This window comes from Talpa occidentalis, unplaced genomic scaffold (assembly GCF_014898055.3).
Source record: "Talpa occidentalis isolate TD23 unplaced genomic scaffold, MPIMG_talOcc4v2.1 talOcc4.6, whole genome shotgun sequence".
Taxonomy (NCBI): domain Eukaryota; kingdom Metazoa; phylum Chordata; class Mammalia; order Eulipotyphla; family Talpidae; genus Talpa; species Talpa occidentalis.
This window is the reverse complement of record NW_023604972.1, coordinates 116,344,323-116,364,246: the sequence shown is the minus strand read 5'-3', so window position 1 is coordinate 116,364,246 and position 19,924 is coordinate 116,344,323. Positions and strand designations below refer to the sequence as shown.

Below are 19,924 nucleotides of genomic sequence, written 5' to 3'. Positions count from 1 at the left end.
CACAAGCCTAGACTGAGTCATCTCTGTGATTGAAGTTTTTCTGACTGATTACAGACATAATGCTAAATAAGTCTTTTTGAGTCCTATCACGTCTTAATAGGCGAGCTACTGGCTGACACATCATTTAGTACAAGCTACTATTATACGTAATATCTTATCACTAGAATATTTTCATTTTAGCATCTTGTGATTCATCTAAAACAATTATAATTTCTGAGGGTTTTTGTAAGGTAATTTTTAAGGAAAGTAAAACTGAAGATCATTTTATATATATGTGTGTGTGTGTATATCTATATATATATATATGTTGGATATACAAAAAGTAAACTCATTTAAAACAGGCAAACTAGAGTAGGATTGCTATTAAAATCTTCATGCCAATGACTTAGGGGTCATTAATTTTTTTTTTTTTTAATGAAGAAGGCATATCACACATCCCTGTAGCAAAAGTTTGCTAATTTGAAAAGTAAGGAAGTGTAGTAATTTAATTATGGTCCCTAATTCTTCAACCCTTCCTATAAGCCCAGGACTAAAATGCCCCATTCACAGGCAAAAAGGACTTGCCCTTGACTTTGAACTTAGGAACCCAGAGCTAAGAGTGTGCTTAAAAAGGCCTTCATATGTATATTACATCATTGTTCATTTTTAAACAATGCTTGCTTTTTTCCATAAAATACATATAAATTAAAACAAAGAAAAATTTTTAAAATGAATTAAAAAAAATAAAAAGGCCTTCCATGTTTCTGTTTGCTCTCCTGAACTTATGACTTTGCAACGACAACACAAGTGCTGGCCAGCCTGCTGATCCAAGGAGAGATGTGAGGAAAAGAGCTGTTTTTACTGACTCACAGACCAGCAGTGAGAAGCAAGTAAGTCTAGGTTAGATCAATTTAACACAACGAATCTGAGAATAATAATTATTGCTGGATGCCACTGAGATTCTGTGGTTATTTATTATGCAGTTTTATTGTAGTAATAACTGGTCAGCCCAGGGAGATTTGTACTTAAGGAAATGAATAAAATATATTGGTTGTAAAATAGATCTGTCTATCCTTTTTGTTTCTCTCCCTGCTATTTCTATCTTGGAAAAAAGAGTTTCTCCTAGTCATAGACCTTCAAGACAGTCACTAAGTGTGCCTACATGAGTCATGTGTCTATGATAAACTGCCAACTTGCATCACTTTATATGCATAGAGCAGGAATTGGGCATCGACCTTCCCTTCTCTTCTCAGCTCCTAATAGGGCAGAAATAATCCCTGAAACCATGGTGCCAAGAGATTCAATGTTATGACCCATGGCAGCTGCTGCCTGGGTGTTCTCTACCTTGTTCCATCAATTTTAATCATTGGATCCAGGAAAAGTTTCTTATAAGGTCATCATCTAACATATACTAATACATATTACTCACACTGAAATGGGAGTTGCTAAGTTCATCATTTATTTCACAAAAATTTTAATGGGGAATTATAAATTCTGCTTTACCAAGGAAAGCCTGCTTGCAAATAATCAAGAACTCATTAATAATTAATCCTGTGCTGGGTGGGAGACTGATTTTGCAGTTAAAGAACATCATTTATTATTGGTAAGGTATTTTATTTTCACTGTTCTTGTTATAACACAGCAGTTCCTAAAGAATGATAATTAAATGTTGTAAGGAGCAGGACAGGCCACAGTGCAGGTTTTCTATGATCCAGCAGACCGGGTAAAGGAGGAGTCAGAGTCCTCAGTGGCTTTTGCAGGTCTTTTATTGGGATTTACTGGGTACACGGCAGGCAGGGGTGCTGGGGGGCCAGGAGGCTGGCAGTCCTCCCAGCCCGCAGCAAATCCTCACTCTATCTGGGCTCTCCTGTGATCTCTGATTCTCTCTCTCTCTCTCTCTCTCTCTCTCCCCCCCCCCCCTTCTCTTTCTCTCTTTCGGCTTCTGCTGGTGTCCCCGTGACACCGCCCTAAAAAGCCCAGTCTTAGCCCAGGTGAATCCCATCTACCTATGCCCACACCCTACTCCAGGTGCCCGCCATCAGGCATGCATTCAGGACCGCAAGGATCCATCATCTATCCTGATGGAGGGAGGGCAGAAAAGCCTGACATTTTTCCTTACCCTATAAATGTAAAACCAGGGACTTCATTAAAAGGGAATACTTGAGTGTTTTTTTCAAATAGTGTATGTGTTTTATGTATGTATTATACCACTGGAATCTATTTATTTTCCCTCAAAAAAGGAAGAAACTCCTTGACTGAGTTAAACTAACGGAATTTTGGAGACAAATGATCTAGCAAAACCAGGCTGAACCAGATAATGGATGTCTGTTTGGGAAATGGAATATGACTCATGACAGTTTTAATCTAATTAGAGTATTTAAATCTTGCTTGCTCTTTGAAACTGTAGAAAGGGAAACCAGTGACATTGTAAGGTACATGGTGTTTCTGAGATGATTTTTGTAGCACATGAAAGTTAAAATGCCACTCTGATATCTGAGAATCCACCTGCTTATTGTGTCAGGGAGTAGTTTAGAGAATGTTGCTCTTTTTTTAATCTGTGAAGTATTTTGTAGCTTTCGTGTCTCAAGATGTGGGATATTTTTCATCATTCTCTGGAGACTAAGCATAGTTTTAAGGAACAGTGAGTGCAAGTCAAACAGTGACTGTTTAAAAATTACTGTTGCTGTGAAAACAACAATTGAAACTCTTATTATCATCTTTTCTATTCTACATGACAAAACATATGAATGCCTAAATACCATGTTGGCAACATGCCAGGAGTTACTCAAAGTCAAAAATTAGGTAACATGGCTGTCAGAGCTAGGTCCCTTGTATCTCCCTGATTTGTTCTAGATATGCATCTGCAGGGTAAGGTAAAAAGTATCAGCTTTTCTGCCCTCCCTCCTTTAGGATAGATGACGGAAGTCTGTGGTCCTGAATGCATGCCTGATGGCGGGCACCTGGAATAGGGTGTGGGCATATGTAGATGGGATTCACCTGGGCTGAGACTGGGCTTTTAAGGGCGGTGTCAGGAGGGCGCCAGCGAAGCCAAGTGGAAGAGAAGCTGAGAGAGAAGCAGAACCATAAGAGAAGACAGAGGACACGAGAGAAGGCCGGGGAGCCCAGAAAGAGTAAAGACTTGTTGGGGGCTGGGAGGCCTGCCAGCCTCCCGGCCCCACAGTACCCCTACATGCCATGTACCTGGTAAATCTCAATAAAAGCCTGAAAAGCCACTGAGGACTCCAAGGACTCCCTCCTCCTTTACCTGGTCTGCTGGATCAGAAAACCTGCACTGTGTCAATCCTGCCATTACAGCATCCTTCAGCTTCTGCCCTGCCTGGTAGCTCCGGGCTCCCCAGTACAGCTGCTCTGCCCTGACTCTGCGCAAGGCACATACCTTCCCTGGGGTGGTTCATGTCCAGTGTTATATGAGTGCAGCATTATGAAGGCACAGCGCTCTTGGATTAGCCCATGTTCCAGGGATCCGGGAGAGCTGGGGGAGAGGGAGGTTTTGTTTGTATTGGTGCTACTTTGGCTTTTTCATCTTCCCTTTCTGTCTCTTTTACCCCCTCAAGGGTCTGCATCTCTGGGAAACTGCAAAGTGAAACCACCTCCCATAATCTGCTTCTGGGAAATCCAACCTAAAGCAGGTAGAATTTGAACCCAGATATAATCAATTCACAAACGCAATTTCCTACTCTTTCTGTAAGTTTACTTCATTTTTAGACTCCTATGTTTCCTCTCTTTTACGTTTTATTCTTTGTCCTTTTTTGTTTATAAATTTTAGCAGTGTTGGCTGGAATACTCGAGTTTTTCCATCAAATATTTATTGTTCCAATATCCTTCTAGATAAAGACTTGCTTCTCCTTAAGTCTAATCTTTACTTCAATTTGGAAAAAGAAGGTACACAATGAGAATGTCAGGACATAAATAAGAAAGATGATTTTAATTGAGTAGAACATTAAATGTTGATTCATTCATATATTGATTCATATATTAATTCACAAATATTTTGGAAAAGATTACCATTTTTCTGTCACTCCTCTACATCTGAAGATACAGAGAAGATGAGCAAACACCCATTTATCTGGGGTATTAACAATGAGGCTAAATAGTCAATAACAAACACTTTTTTTTTTAAAAGATCTTAAAATGCCAGGTAATCAAAAGTGCTATGAAAAAAATAAAACATCAAAAGTGAATAACAAGAGGTGGAGCAGAAACCTGAATAAATATACATAATGTAGGAAGATGCCACAATAAGCATATTCACGCTGGGGAAAAAATGGTCCAGGCAGAGGGAAATCCTGGGATGGAAGTTTGCTGTGGGTGTGTGTACAGGGGACAATCAACAGGCCATAGAGGCCGAAAGACTCGGGGAAAGAAGAGTGGTAGGACAAAGGAATGGGCAAGGAACCCAGAACCACCTGTTTTCCATCAGTTTATCTAGCTAAGTGTTTGTTGATTTTTTTTTTTTCAAAACCCAACTCAGTTTTCTCTGATTTCTGCTCTATGATCTTTACTATTTCCTTCCCTCTACTAACTTTATTTTAGTGCTTTTTTTTCTGAATCCCTTGAAATATAAAGATATTTTATCTGAGATCTTTCTTCTTTTTTACATTGTTGTCACTGTAAAAAGCCCTGCTTTGAGTGATAGAAAGCTACATCCTGAAGGCAATGAACAGACTGGAAAGGTTTACTTTGCTCTATTAACCTGCAAGCTGGTGAGAGTGCAGGCCTTGCAAGCAAACGTGGTGGCTTATCAAAATTCTTGTGATGCACAAAGCACAATGAAATCTTCCATAAAGAGACTTTTTTGGAGCTACTAGCCCTCTTTGTGTTTTTTCCAGGTCTGCTTCCAAGACCTCATTTTGTGTTCCTTTTTATTTATTATCATTATTATTTGTAGTTGAGGTAACATTGGTTTACAGCATGGTATATAATTCAGAGGTCTAGGATCACGCCCATTCAGACAGGTCACCACTGCACACCCACCAGCAAGACACCCATGATCCTCTACCACAAGCCATCGGGACCCTTCCCTCCTTCACACTCCACTCTCCCTTCCTGCTCTTTTAACTTCAATTCCACAGCTAGACTTTCAGTGTTTGCAATGGTTTTCCTAGCTGGTTTATATGTTTCACAAAGAATGTAGTTTTATTCCAAATAAATTAACCAAAATTTTGGTTAATTTTTGGCATTAATGATTTTAAGGGCAAAGTGAAATATTTTTCTTTCATCCCAGAGATAATAGCTTCTGAAGTATCATGTAAATTTCACCTCTGTCTTCACCCTATTTATTAAATAAATCTCAATCTGTGCTTATTCAACCAATACTGCCAATTTTACATAATACAATGGAGAAAACATGAATTCCTTCAGATATAAATGATAGGTTAATAGCAGTTTTGTTTAAGCTATTTAACCCTCTGCTGATGAAATGATTCTGTTTCTATAGAAAGTTTTATAAAATATCAATAGATGAAAGAAAACAATGGTGTTTCATTTGTTTTGTTTAGTTATGTGGGATTTTCTAAAGCACATGAGGGCACTTTGGCACTATTTGTTAATGGTGTTTAATGTATTTTCATAGTACTTTTTAAATGTAAAATATCCATGTTTTTGTATCTAAATTTCCATTTGTTACAAGTTAATTCTACAAATTGTCAAAATTAATTGGTATACATTTATTTAACAGTCGGATTCCAACCAACTATCATATTTTATCTCATATTAGTTCTGGAAACAGGAATTTTTTATTGTCCATTATAATAAACAACATTCTAATGTGAATTCATATGTGAATGATGGCACCTGGAGTTGTGTGATATGACTGGGGTCCAGAAGGGAGAATGTTATTTTTAATCTCCTTTATAAGCTTAAAATGAAGAATAATATCAAAAAGTATACAGAACAAAACCACTGTCATAGGATCATAATTGAGAGGCAATAAATGCCCCAATTAACCTCTTGCTTAATCAGCAGCATTCATCTTTCAGAGAAGGTAAACCTACTCTACTCTATGTTGTTCTAGGTTGATCTTAGGAGTGAGTGAAAAAGACTTCAACTAGACTTTGAAGGATGGGTAGAGAGTAAAGAAAGATGCAGATGAAATTAAGGCAGAGGTAGAGCAAAGGCAAGAGTTGGTTGATGAAGAGTTGAGATTCACTGGAGCATTGGGAGTCTCACATTCTTGTGTGTAGTTATCTTAGGCAAGGGTGCATTTTTTGTGTGTGAAGTGGGATAACTATTTTAGTTAAGACAAATTTACCTGGATTCCAACAGTAGCCACACTATTTTTTAATAGCATTACCCAGACATCGGAAGATAAAATGAATATATTAACACATCTATTAGAATCATTATCATACTACACTAGAGTGTTTTATTATATTTTGTTTTTGGATTAAGCACTAGTTAAGGGACTCTTGGGGTAGTTGGGAATATCCTAAATAGAACATAGTGTGCACAAAGTGGGCTACACATCCACAAAAATAATTCCAGGAAAATTCTGAGCAGGGATGTTGTCTATTTAAGACATTTGACAACTAGAGGAAGAAAGAGTCCTATAACTGAAGGGGATAGAGAGCCAAATATACACTTGCCAACATCTTCAAAACATTTTTAGTTTATAGCAATCTTTGAATTGGAGAAAACTATTTTATAATACATACTATTACAAGAGTGAAAAGATAGGGCAATGAGCTCGAACATAACTCATTACAATATCTAAAGTGAAAATCCATTTCCTGAAGTATTGAGAAGTGAAAAATAATGGCAGGTGCTGAGGTTAAAAATAAAAAAAAAAATTCTGGTTAAAAATAATTTCAAATAAACATTATAATTTATTCATAAAAATGTCTAAGCTTAGTATACACTGGAGAAAGTAAAGTCAATCAATAAATGGTGTTAGGAAATCTGGACAGTGATATGCACAGGAATGAAAACAGATCACCATCTTACACCTCACACAAAAATTAACTCAATATGGATTAGAGACTTGGATATAAGACCTGAAACTATGAAATACATTGAAAAACATAAGGAAAACACTCCATGACATTAACTTCAGGACTGTCTTGGGAGATTCATCTCTGATGGCAAGAGAAGCACAAGAAAATATGAAGAAATGGTATTACAACAAAAGAAAATGTTTCTTCACAGTGAAAGAAATGGTTCATGAAACAAAGGCACACCCTACTAAATGGGAGAAAATATTTGCACATAATACATCTGACAAAGTGTGGGTATTGAAAATATATAAAGAACTCATACAATTCAACAAAAAGAAATAAAAAAATATACAGAAGAGATATATAGGCACTTATTGAAAGGAGACACAGAGATAGCCAATAGGCACATGAAAAAATATGTTCATCATCACTTAAATGTGGTGAAAAAGGAACCTTTGTACATTGTTGGGGAGAATGTAAACTGGTCCAGCTCCCATGTAAAACAATATGGAGGTTTTTCAAAATACTAAAAATAGATCTACCACATGATCCAACATTTTCACTCCTAGATATCTGCAGCAAGAATGCAAAAACATGACATCAGAGGAATATATGCACACATGTGTTCATTGCAGCACTATTAATAATAGTGGAGTTATAGAAGAAACCTAAGTGAGCAACAACACATGAGTGGATTAACAAGACATGGCAAATACACACAATGAAATACAATTCAGCTATAAAAAAAAATTGTAAACTCTTGGTATGTGACAACGTGGATGGAACTGGAGAGGATTATGCTAAGCAAAATAAGTCAGAAAGAGAAAGATAAATATCAGCTGGGCTCATTTATTTGTGTAATATAGAAAAACAAACCAAAGGGTCAGTCAAAATCAAGCCAACAACAAACCTTTGACATCTGACTGCAAAACTGAGGCAACCAGAAGGGTAGGATAGCAGGGCAGGAATGGGGGACAAAGGGCACCCAACAGAACATTGTGGGGGATTATTGGAGCAGTGGTAGTGGGCATGGTGTGAAAACGAACCCTTGTAGAGTTTTGAACTTATAACTTCCAAAACCGATACAACAATGTAAACCAACTTTACCTCAATGAACATAAATGGGAAAAAATGCCTAATCTAAAAAATTGCCTTCAACTCCTTTAACACTTCTTATTTTTTCTAAGAATGATGAATTTTATGACCGTCTGCACTACATAAACTCTTAGCAATAATCGCCCCTCGGATAAACCTCGTTGGCTACGATACTGCCACTGCGCAAAGCTTGCACTACATAAACTCTTAAAACTACCAGACCAATATTATCATGGGTCATTTCCATTTTTATTGTAATTCTAATTTTCATTTTGATAGATTACAAACCAACACATCAAATAGTATAGATCAATCTTATAGAACTGCACATTATACTAATTTTTCAATCAATTTAAATTTTAATGGGTTTAATAGAAATAAAATGTTATTTTAGTGAACTTTTGGTATTATATTAGAGTTATAGAAAAATTTAACTCTAAATTTTATTAGCTAAGTAGAGAACTTAATTATAATGAAAGCAATTCATATAAATTTGTCCAGGAGGTTACATTTATATAATGAAAGTATCTTGAGGAAGAAATATTGATTGCGAGAATCTAAGATTGAGCAAGTACAGCATTGATGCATATTTTTTGCTTGTAAATGTCTGTGCTTGCAATTAATTTTATCAATTTGTTAATTAATTTTTAGTATGATTGATTTCCAACAAAGACTGCAGTCACAAACTGCCCTGATTAAATCTAATGTATACATAGAGGCTTCCAGCCTTACTAAGGAAAAATTATTCTAATATAAAAGAGAAAGAAATTTGTTTTAAATTGAATGCAAAAAAAAAAAACAACTATGCATCAGACACAATTTCTCAATGGCTAATGCTGAGCAGAGTTTTCTCCCATTTTATGTTTAAATATGAGGTTGTTCTGACAAATAAGCTACATTCAAAGTAAAACTGCTTAAAGCTATTTGCATTGTTTTAAATTTAACAATGACTGAAGGACTTGGGCAAATCTCTTTTACAAGACAATTCAGAGTATAAATTCTGGGAGAACACTGCTTCAATCCAGTCCCCATTCTATAGCATAAGATATTTTATTTAACTCTTCTCTTTCCATATTTGACATTTACATTGATTAACTAAATTTATACAGCATCCCTTTTATTTTTCAGCATTTATTAATATCCAAAGAACTATAGTAGATTTTGACAAGTGGCCATTTAAGTAAGATAATTGGAGTGACAATAGGTATCCCTCCTTACCTACATTCCATTCTCAAATGAATAAAGTTTCAACCACTTAAACTCTGAGTCTATTAATCTTCAGCATTTCTTGTTAAAATGAAAATCTATGGGTTCTTTATTGGCCACAGACATCTGTGCATATATTGCTTGGACACTACTAAAGAAAGAGAACAATTATACACGCAGCCGAACACAAGCCAGGGATAATTTATAATGTGTCAAGGTCAGATTTCAGACTTACAATGAAGAATATTTGTTAACCAAGGGACAGCATGAAGGCCTCAAAATGGGGCAAAATGTCATGAGGACAAACTACTTATTTCCCACTTTGTTTAAAATAAACCCAAAGTACTAAAGCTAGAGAGAACCTATGCAATATTTGTACTAAATCTTGGCTAATTTCTTTGTTCTAAAAACTAAGGATTATAATAACACTGCTGTATTAAGGATTCTGGTCATTTAACTGCTAATTAATTGAAGATTGTATTTTTTCTTATCTGTGTATTTGATAAAAAAATGACTTTGCCCCTGAAATACCCAAAGTGACCATTCAATTCTCAGGTTCATTTTGTTAACAAAGATTTTATGTATATAATATTCTCTTGTTTGTTAAATATATTTTCCTCCTGCCATGCCACTCGTTCTAAATATGGTCACTGATCAGCTATTTCTTCCATTGAAAATATAAACTAGTTGGTAATTGGTTGATATCAGATTCTAAGAGACAAAACTTCAAGTTCTTTAGGATTAAAAAAACCCTATATCTTCAAGTATTTCACTATATTAATTCTTTTCAGTAATTAATTCCTTTCACTATATTAATTCCTTTCAGTGATGTCTTTCAGTATATCAATAAAGAATAGCCACTTAAGTCTATAAGTAGCAATTTCCTAAATTTTTTTTAGAAATATGACATCTGACCCTCCGCTACTTCATTGAAAGCACAAGGTATAATAAATAAATCTCCTAAAGATTGTGTCTATTAAAGACAAATATAGTCTGAGTATATTCCAATTCTGGCATAAATCTTAGGGATCTGTTAGATTTTGTTATAAATCTTAGGGATCTGTTAGATCTAACAAAATCTATTAGATTTTGGCAATGTTTTAGAAAAAAGATAAATGTTTTATAAAATACTAGTAAGTGGGCCTTATCCAGACATTTTAAATGAGTCTCAATGGAGGTAAAAACTGAGCATCTTTGCTTTTTAAAAGCTCCAAGAAGGTTTTACTTTTTGCACAGTGGGGATTGAGAATCACAACAGAATGATGAGAAAAAAATCCTTTCAAATAGTCCATGATATAGAATTTGCTAATACTAAACATTCCCAAATTCCATCCAGATTAGCAGTATGGCAATTTGGCATTACATCTGTAGAGACACCTATCAATTTTGCTTTAGTGAAAAGTATATTTTTTTGGTTCTCCATAAATCCTGAGGATCTTAATAGTTCTTTGCGAATAAGTGTCAGAAAGTGTTAAGCAGATTCTAAAACATGGCCTTGACCCTGTTAAATGCTCTATCACATATAAAATTAAGAAAAAATTACTTCATAGTTGTTGACAACTACCAGGAAAATTCTATGTATAATTTTGGTAGAATTTCATATTGCCTTGAAACTTGAACTTGAAAAGAACTTAATGATCAAAATATCTAAGATTAAGGACAGGAAATAAGTACTTTAGTGCAAAATATGAATTAAGTTATTATGTTTAAATTTTAAAAGATGGAAAGTGTCCCAGCAAATTAATTTGCCACTTAATGAAACAGACGTTTTGGAGAGGGTTTTTTGACTTGGATTAAAGTAGCAATTTGTTCTTCTTAATTGTCATTTTCAACTGTTGGTTTTATTTTCTTTTATCACTTTGAAATGTTTCTCAAACTGTCTGCTGTGTCCATTTGGATCATAATTTTTCCTTCCACTTACTTGTCATTTCCTTCTTACCTGCCAATTTATTTCATACTAAAAAGGAAAAGTAATATTTGAAATTGATATTGTAATGGATTATAGTATAGAACACATTTTCAATACAAAGTTATTTAATCAAACACTGATATAAATTACATTATAGGGTCTTTTACTAGGGTCTAGGAATTCTAAAAAGCTAAAGACTTCAAAATATTCCAAGGTACATAAATATAGCTACACCAAATAAAAAAATAAAACACACACACTCAGACACATGTACATTGTCTGAGAAATGATAAGTAAAATTTTCTGAAGAGTGGAAAGACGTATCTGAAATTCTAAAACATCTCAATTTTTATGTGAAAATCAATAAAAATTTTACTGATTTTACTATGTGGCTAAAATTAGTATATTATTTTAGGGAGCAGATAGTAAGATAGAATTACTAGCAGAAATACTATCCAAAGTTATGGTGCAAAATTTGAGCTGAGTAATGAAGTATGGATGGAACGGTGAATGCCTCTGAGGAGTAGTTGAAATGTTTTTCCCTTCCTTTTTCCTTCCTGTTTTACTCTGAAATATTTTACTTTATAAACATTGAGCAGAAGTGGGTGTTACAGTGTAAGTCAGTCCCAGTTTTTCCTTTATGGGAAGTAATTTAATATTTTAGTACCTTAATCAAGATTTCACATTTTAGGGCCTCCTTGGTGGCACAGGGGTTAAAGTCTCAGCACTATTGAGATATTGCCAGCCACTGTGGCATGAGTTCCATCCCTGGCCAGGGAGATAACCCTCATGGCACAGCAGACCTCTCTTGTCTTGCCAGCCGTTCCCCTCAGCAGTGTATTTCAGGAGATCTGTCTGCTCTGTTCCCTACTCTGTCTCTGGTGAATCCTCTCACCACCACCCCACCCCTGGCCTGCACCCCAGCTCTGTATGCATAAATATTTTTTTAAAAAAATATCTCACATTTTAAAGACATTCAAAGAGAATGAACACTGTCAAGGAGTTAATAATTAGGCTTTGTTATTTTAGAAAAATATATATTTGATGAAATGAGGTGTGCTTGAGACATATGGTTGGCTAGTAAGATTGTGCAAACACTATCCTTGAATAATTAAGGATTGCACATCACACAAATCCAGAGTTCATGGCCGACTTTTGCCTGGCTCAGGTAGAAAGAGACTTAATAGAGAAGATTTTTGCATCTACATGAGAGTGAACATTTGAGGTAAGGGGCTTATCTGAGGATAAAGTAGACTTTCCATACCTTCTTTTCTTTTTAAGATTTATTTATGCATACAAGAACTGGGGTACAGGCATATGGGGTATGCATACAAGAACTGGGGTACAGAGGTGGGGTGTGTGTGAGAGAATTCACCAGAGACAGAGCAGGGAACAGAACAGGCAGACTGACTGAAACACACTGCTGAGGGGAGCAGCAGGCGAGACAGGAGAGGTCTGCCTCGCCATGTGGGTTGTTCCCTGGCCAGGGATCAAACTCATGCTGCAGAAGCTGCGGATTGCTTCACAGTGTGGTGCTTAACCCCTGGCACCACCAGGGAGGCCCTTTCCATACCTTCTTGAAGCAGATTTTATTTACTGGAGTTCTACTTTATTTTATTGCTAGCTTGCTGGTAAGTATTTGTGATCTCACAGTGGTTGGTCTAACACTTGCTGGAATCTTCTCATGTCCCTTGTGGGAAGTCTGTAGATGAGGGTTATATGCAGGCAAGAGCACCCTACTAATCAAAAGAGCTTTGGCTGATTGTCTAATTTGGTTTAGGTCTGTTCACAACACATTCTTTCATCCTTCCTACTTTTTCTGCATTATTTCTTTCCTACTTCTCTCTCTTTTCCCTCCATTGTTAATTATTCATTTATTAAGGTCTTCTTATTTTTCTTGCATTATACAAAACATTAAGTAAAATTTTTATAATTTATATCTTCACCCAGTACACACAATACAAGGATCCCTTGCATAGCCACAAAGTTCATCATAGTTAAGAAAGTTGTGCCTCCTAAACATTTTGGTTTTTGGTACTTGACTTAGAAACTTCATACTCTTCTCAGTCTCCAACCTGACTTTATATAGTCTTCCATCATTTTGGTGGTGACTTGTACATGACATGTGAACATTGAAAATAGTTAGTAGCTAATATATTCATCCTTTGGTTTGAGTATTTAGATCTGCCCTGTTACTATTAATTCAGAGTAGTCACTCCAGAAGTGAAGTTAATCTGAATTGTCAAGATCAGTCATTGAATCAAGGCAGATGAACTGTAGGAGTCAGCAACCAAGGGTCCAGAACAGTAGAAGACCTAGCCTGGATAATATATGAGTTGACAATGGAGTCAAAGATTTCACTTAATGACAGATTGAGCCTCGCCCGGGGCTTATCACCAAGTACATGAACTCACTGCTGAGTATGAGCCTCTAAACAGGAGGTTCCCACGTTTTCCATTCACAACGTGGTTGGTGGCTGACTTTGGCTATTTCTGTCATTGGCAAAGACTATGTGTTCTTTGTTTTCCAACAAACTTCAAAGATATTCACATGTGTTTATTCAGTACTGGTTGACAATGTTGAGAGAGTCTCCAGTTCTTAAACCTAAATATCTTTTGGGGAGGAATTCTTATATTTAAAATTTTTCTATTTTCTTACTGCTCTAAACTTTCATAAGCATGATATGTTTAGGTGATTGTGTGATGAGTTCACATCAATGGTTTAAATAGCTACTTTCCTGCCCTAAATTGTGCAGAGTGTCTTGTTTGCTGTTGGGAGTGAAGATTGCCCATTTAATTTATTTGACCCATTGTACTCTTCAGGGAAGGATTCAGGGAGGAAAGTAAACCAGAACAAAAAATTCTGGAATTTTATACCTGTATTTAAAATCCAGGCTCCTTTCTATTCCGTGGAAACTCTTAATTCTTATATTTTGTGTCAATTTAATTTAATTTAATTAGATTTATACTAAGTACCTGCTTTTGATAACTTTTTTTATAGTGTATATGTCAACATTCTCACCAAGGCTGTTTCCAGCAATACCAATTACTTCAGTGTCTGTTCTTGGAAAAAACTGTCACTCTTTACTAATTGATCTCATCATTTGGGAGAACCTCATCAAATATAATCATGACCTTAAACTCTTCTGCATTTGAATTAAGGGATATAGAAGGACTAAACTAAAAAGACACCAGATACGTCATAAGAATGAAATCTGGAAGCAGAGTCAGCATGCGGGAGAAGTGCAGTTGACTATGAGTAAGTGCTGGGAAATCACGGGGAAGAAGTAGATTAACGCTCGAGTGTATGATGAATAATTGTGGCTGTAAACACTCTGAATGATACCTTACCTGTTCCTTCTTTAAATTTTAAAGGTGAAATTGAAAACTAAGAAAACTTGAGAATGGGGCCTCCCCGGTGGCGCAGCGGTTGAGCGCTGGGTTGCGAAGCTGCCCGCAGCCTCTGCGGCACCGGTTCGATCCCCGGCTGCTCCCCGGCCACCAGAGGAGGGTCCCACATGGCGCGCAGACCTCTCCTGGCGCCCGCTGCTCCCCTCAGCAGTGTACTTCGGTCCTTCTGCCTGTTCTGCTCCCCGCTCTGGCTCTGGTGAATTCTCTCACCCTCCCGTGCTTCTGACTGTACCCAGTGCATGTGTAAACGAACAAACAAACAAATAAATAAATAAAAAAAAAACATGCCTCTATAAAAAAAAAAAAAAAAAAAGAAAACTTGAGAATGATTCTTATCAGAGCAACCTTAGGACTCAACCAAGTAGACTTTACAAACCAGTAGAAGTATTGCATTTTTCATGGAATTATGGAAAAGATAGACCAAACTAAAAGATAAAGCATAATAATTCAAACTTAAGCTTTGTTAAGACCAATTTTATGTACCAGATATAGTTTTGTTTTCCATAAAATGAAGATGCTTTCTAATTGCATTGACATATAATTAATCAGACTGAAATAAAGTCAATTAAATATATGTTAAGATGACCTATTTTCATTCTATTTAAGCTACATATAAACATGCTGAAATATTTGAAATTTTCATCTGTAGCTTTTATAAGAGGTTTTTGAAGGGCCTCCCCAGTGGCGCAGAGGTTGAGCGCTGGGTTGTGAAGCTGCCTGCAGCCTCTGCTGCGCGGGTTGATCCCAGGCCACTGGGTTAGGGTCCCACATGGCGCGCAGACCTCTCCTGCCACCTGCTGCTCCCCTCAGCAGTGTCTTTCGTCAGTCTGTCTGTTCTGCTCCCTGCTCTGGCTCTGGTGAATTCTCTCACCCTCCTGCGCTTCTGACTGTATCCAGTGCTTATATAAATAAATAAATAAATCTCTTTTTTAAAAAAAAGGTTTTTGAAGATGAAATTTAATCAACAAGAATACCAAATACTTCTTGATTGAACTATAGAATTTCCAACTTCCTGAACTTCAGGACTCCATTTTATTGTTGTAAACTATTTAAAAAATTATTTCAGTGGTTATCTATAATCTTTTAGAATCTTGTGGAATGAAAGTCCCAAGCCTGAGAGTTCAACTCAGCACATTTTAATGAGACATGTCCTGTAGGCTATGTATACTATTAGAATAGAAGTACCCAAATCTCTGTATTAAGCAAGTCAGCATTTCCACTTAAAATGGCCCAGTAAAGAGTTCAACTAGATTCAATCATTACATTGCATCAGTTAGGATTCTCAGACTTAAATACTCTACTCAAATACACATATTCTAATTATCTGATTGCTTCAAGTTGTGAGCATTTTTAAATATAGAATTAGTTTCCCTCTGCTGGATATGTCTCCTCTCATTTGTACTTCGGCTTCTTTTTGATGAACTAACTGAATTGTTTATTGTTAGTGTCAGACACTTTTGTCTTTGAGGAATTATATGTATGTGAATTTTAAAGCAGACTAAGTAAGGATCACTTGAACAAAGCTTGGTTGCTTTTACTTTGGAATCCCTTCGTGAAACACATGTTTTTTTTTTTTTTTTTTTTTTTTTATATTAAATTTTATTTTTATATTCCCCCATACAATTGCAAACGCCCCATTCTGACCCCAATCCTTCCCCTCCCGCCCCCCACCCCCAAAAAGTGTCTCTGGTTCATAGTTTTTTGTTGATTTTGATTTTCACTTTCTTATATTCATTTTCCTGGTCCCTTATTTAAGTTTTCTAGATTCCTGCTATGAGTGAGACCATCCGGTATTTTTCTTTTTTAAAAGTCTTTTTAAAAATCTTTTTTAAAAAGATTTAACACTAGGGGGTGCTAAGAACCTCTTCTAAATATTTCTACTTCTTCCTGCTCAGACTGTATCCTGGTTATAATTCCTGCTTTATTTGTTATCTTTAGGGGATAGTATCTTTCTCTGTATTTGGTTAGGAGATTTGTCTGTGAGAAGAACAAAAATTGAATGGGCAAATGGTACATCAATTTGTGTTTCCAGCACTGGACACAATGTGCTGCAAGGGAAGAATCTATGTTCCCACACATAGGGACAGCTATTTCTCTGGCATTTCATTTTTGAGTAAAAGGCACGACCCTTTCAATAAGATACTTCCAGATATGACCAATGTAATCCATCAAAGGCCAGTTTACATTACCATTTTCTGTTATTCATATCTAAAATTCATTTTTTGTCATAACCCATCCTTTTAAAGGATTATTTTATTCTTGAACCTCACAGTAATGGTGACATCTAAAATTGATTTAGGATTTTCTTTGTACCTAGACCAGTGTGAATCATGTCAGCAAGATTTTAATTTCTACCTCAGCCCTATTGAATCTGTGATTTCCTCTTCTTTGTAAATGAGACATGGGAAGATTAAGTAACCTACTCAAAAATCAAATAGATAATAAGGAGAAAAACAAATTCAGAAGCCAGGTCTCTGGGCACCCAAGTTTCTCTAATTTTGATTTATTATGCGGTCAACATTTGATTCATATCCATAGTTTGCTCCAATTTAAAATGTCCTTGTGTCTTTTGCAGGTCAGGCCATATGTACTGCTTTTGTTTCAGAAAATTCAGTTGTCATTGTTTAAAAGAAACCATAAAGCCAGAAGACAGTGTATAATGTGTAAGAAATATATTATATAAGTATATAATTTGAACAAAAATGTTTACTTCAAAAAGCCCCAGTGTACATGAATAATGCTTGCTACATAAATATTGTCTCTCTTTCTTGTCTAAATGACCGAACATTTAGACATGGTAAGCACCTATGATGAGTCAAACACTATGAGGTATACAGTGCTATAGAGTGCTACTTGTACATTTTCATATCAGTTAGAAAAATACATGCAAATATATAGGCAAAATATATATATACATACATACACAAATACACACACACACACACACAGTTGACCTAATAGACAATGAGTAATACATATTATGTTGTTTGCAATTTGCTCCTTTGCCTCTATACTTGTCCTTTTCTCCATTTGTTGAGGTATAATCCAAGCACTATTGTTTGGTGATTCTTTCTTTGGCCATCACCAACCAGTGATCTACCCTCATACTGTAATCCTAATATTTTCTGGATACTAGACTTTTCTCAGGTAAAGCTACAATCCGCATTTTTGGACTTGCTCTTTCACTTATTGATGGTGTCTGTCTCTTGATGGCCAAGCTTTGATTTGATGAAATCTGATTTTGTTTTTTTCTTTCTTTGCATTTGTGTTTTTGGTATCATAGCTAAAGAAAAACCTCTCTTTAATCTAAGGAGTTAAGGTCATAAGATTTATGCCTGTGTTTATTCTAATAGTTCGAAGATATTTTTATTTAAGTCTATGATCCACTTTAAGTTACTTTTTGGATATGGAATGCGATAGATATCCAATTTCATTCTACAGAGGTAGATACCAAGATCATTTGTTGAAAAGACTATTCTTCCCACCTTAATTTTTAGCACCATTATGAATAATCAATTTACTATCAATATAAGAGTTTATTTCTGATCTCTCAATTCTACTACATTGATCTATATGTCCAGGTTTATTCCAATACTAATCTGTCTTGATGTAACTTTATAGTAAAATTTAAAATTGGGAAGTATGAAATCTCAATTTTTTTCTTCCTGTTTAAGAAAATCTTGGCTACTTTGGTCCCTGGCATTTCTATATAAATTTTTGGATCAGCTCATCACTTTCTGCATAGAAGCAGCTGGATTTTGACAAGAATTGTGCTGAATCTAAACTTAAATTGAAGTGAATTATTGTCTTAACAAAACTAAGATTTCCAGTGCAATCATTAAATGTCTTTTAATTTATTTAGGTCTTTTTAAAATTTTTAATGATATTTTATATTTTGGGGGTATAAATAAAACTTATACTTCATTAGGTTTAATTTCCAGATTAGTAATTACTAGTGTATATGGAATTACTAGTGTATATAAATACAGTGGAGTTTTGTATTATGATCTTAAATCTTGAAAACTTGCTGTATTTATTAATTTTTTTTTTGTAGAATACAATTTACAAGATTCTGGCATCTTCAAAGAAAGATAGTTTCATATATTCCTTTCCAAGTCAATATGCCTTGAATTTCCCCCTATTTCTTCTGGATAGAATCTCTAATAGAATGATTATATTTTCTAATATTCTATTTATTTATTGTTATGAGAATCTTAATTTTTTTCTGATTTCTGCTTGCTTTGTTCTATGAGATTTTTTTTTTTTAAGATTTATTTATTTATGCATACAAGAGCTGGGGTACAGGCCAGAGGTGCGGGGAGGGGGAGGATTCACCAGAGACAGAGTGGGGAACAGAACAGGCAGACTGACTGAAGTACACTGCTGAGGGGAGCAGTGGGCGAGTCAGGAGAGGTCTACTGTGCCATGTGGGTAGCTCCCTGGCCAGCTGGGGATCGAACTTGTGCTGCAGTGGCTGCAGACAACTTCATAGGTTGTGTCTTAACCGCTTGCGCCACCAGGGAGGCCCCTATTCTATGAGATTCTTGATGGATTCTCAAGCAACCCATAGAAATTCCTGAGGAAACTTTAAATTGGCCCTTCAATCACAAGGGCAGCTTAGAAAAGATGGTATGAAGAAGAACAGTAGAAGCAACAAGAGAGATTGAGGGGAAGAGAGTAAGATTGTGCAATGAGAAAAGAGACAGGAAAGAGTAAGAGCAGGGGGGGAAATCATAGCAAGAAATTAGAAACTAGAGCAACTATGATAATAAAGCAGAGATGTGAATCTTAGGAACTTTTAGGAGCAAGATTATAGTTAGCTGTAGCAAGTTTCTGTCTACAGAAAAATAATTAGGTAAAACAAAGAAAGTAATATTTACCTCTTGCATTAAGACCTAACATTTGTGGCAACATGGACAGAACTGGAAGAAATTATGCTAAGCAATATAAGTCAGAAGGAGAAAGACAAATATCAGCTGGGCTCACATATGTAGATGATAAAGAAACCAAACAAAGGGTCAGATAAACCACATTTAAAACTAACTTTTGAAAGCTGACCGTAGAACTGAGGAATCCAGAGGGAGAGATACATTGGGATAGGGGGGAACATTGGGGAGGGAGCACAGGGACTGTGGTGGAATATGGGTGCTTTGGTGGCGGGTACATTCTGGTTATAACACCTTAAAGGGGGGGGTCCTATACTCCTGTAAACACAAACAATGTAAACCCACATTACCTCAATAATTTAAAAATATCTAACAGATACTTAGAAATAATTGTGTCCGTTTCAGTTACACTACTAAACACTTCGCAAGCATATTTTATGTAATTTCCTCAGTTCATGATCAAGTATATGTCATATCCTCTACCCA

The 19,924-nt window shown here is 35.8% G+C and overlaps 1 pseudogene; it reads right to left on the bottom strand.

Moving 5' to 3' along the window:
• Window positions 1-8,058: 8,058 nt before the first annotated feature.
• On the bottom strand, window positions 8,059-8,218 carry LOC119230271 (U4 spliceosomal RNA; annotated as a pseudogene).
• Between the last annotated feature and the right edge of the window lie 11,706 nt (window positions 8,219-19,924).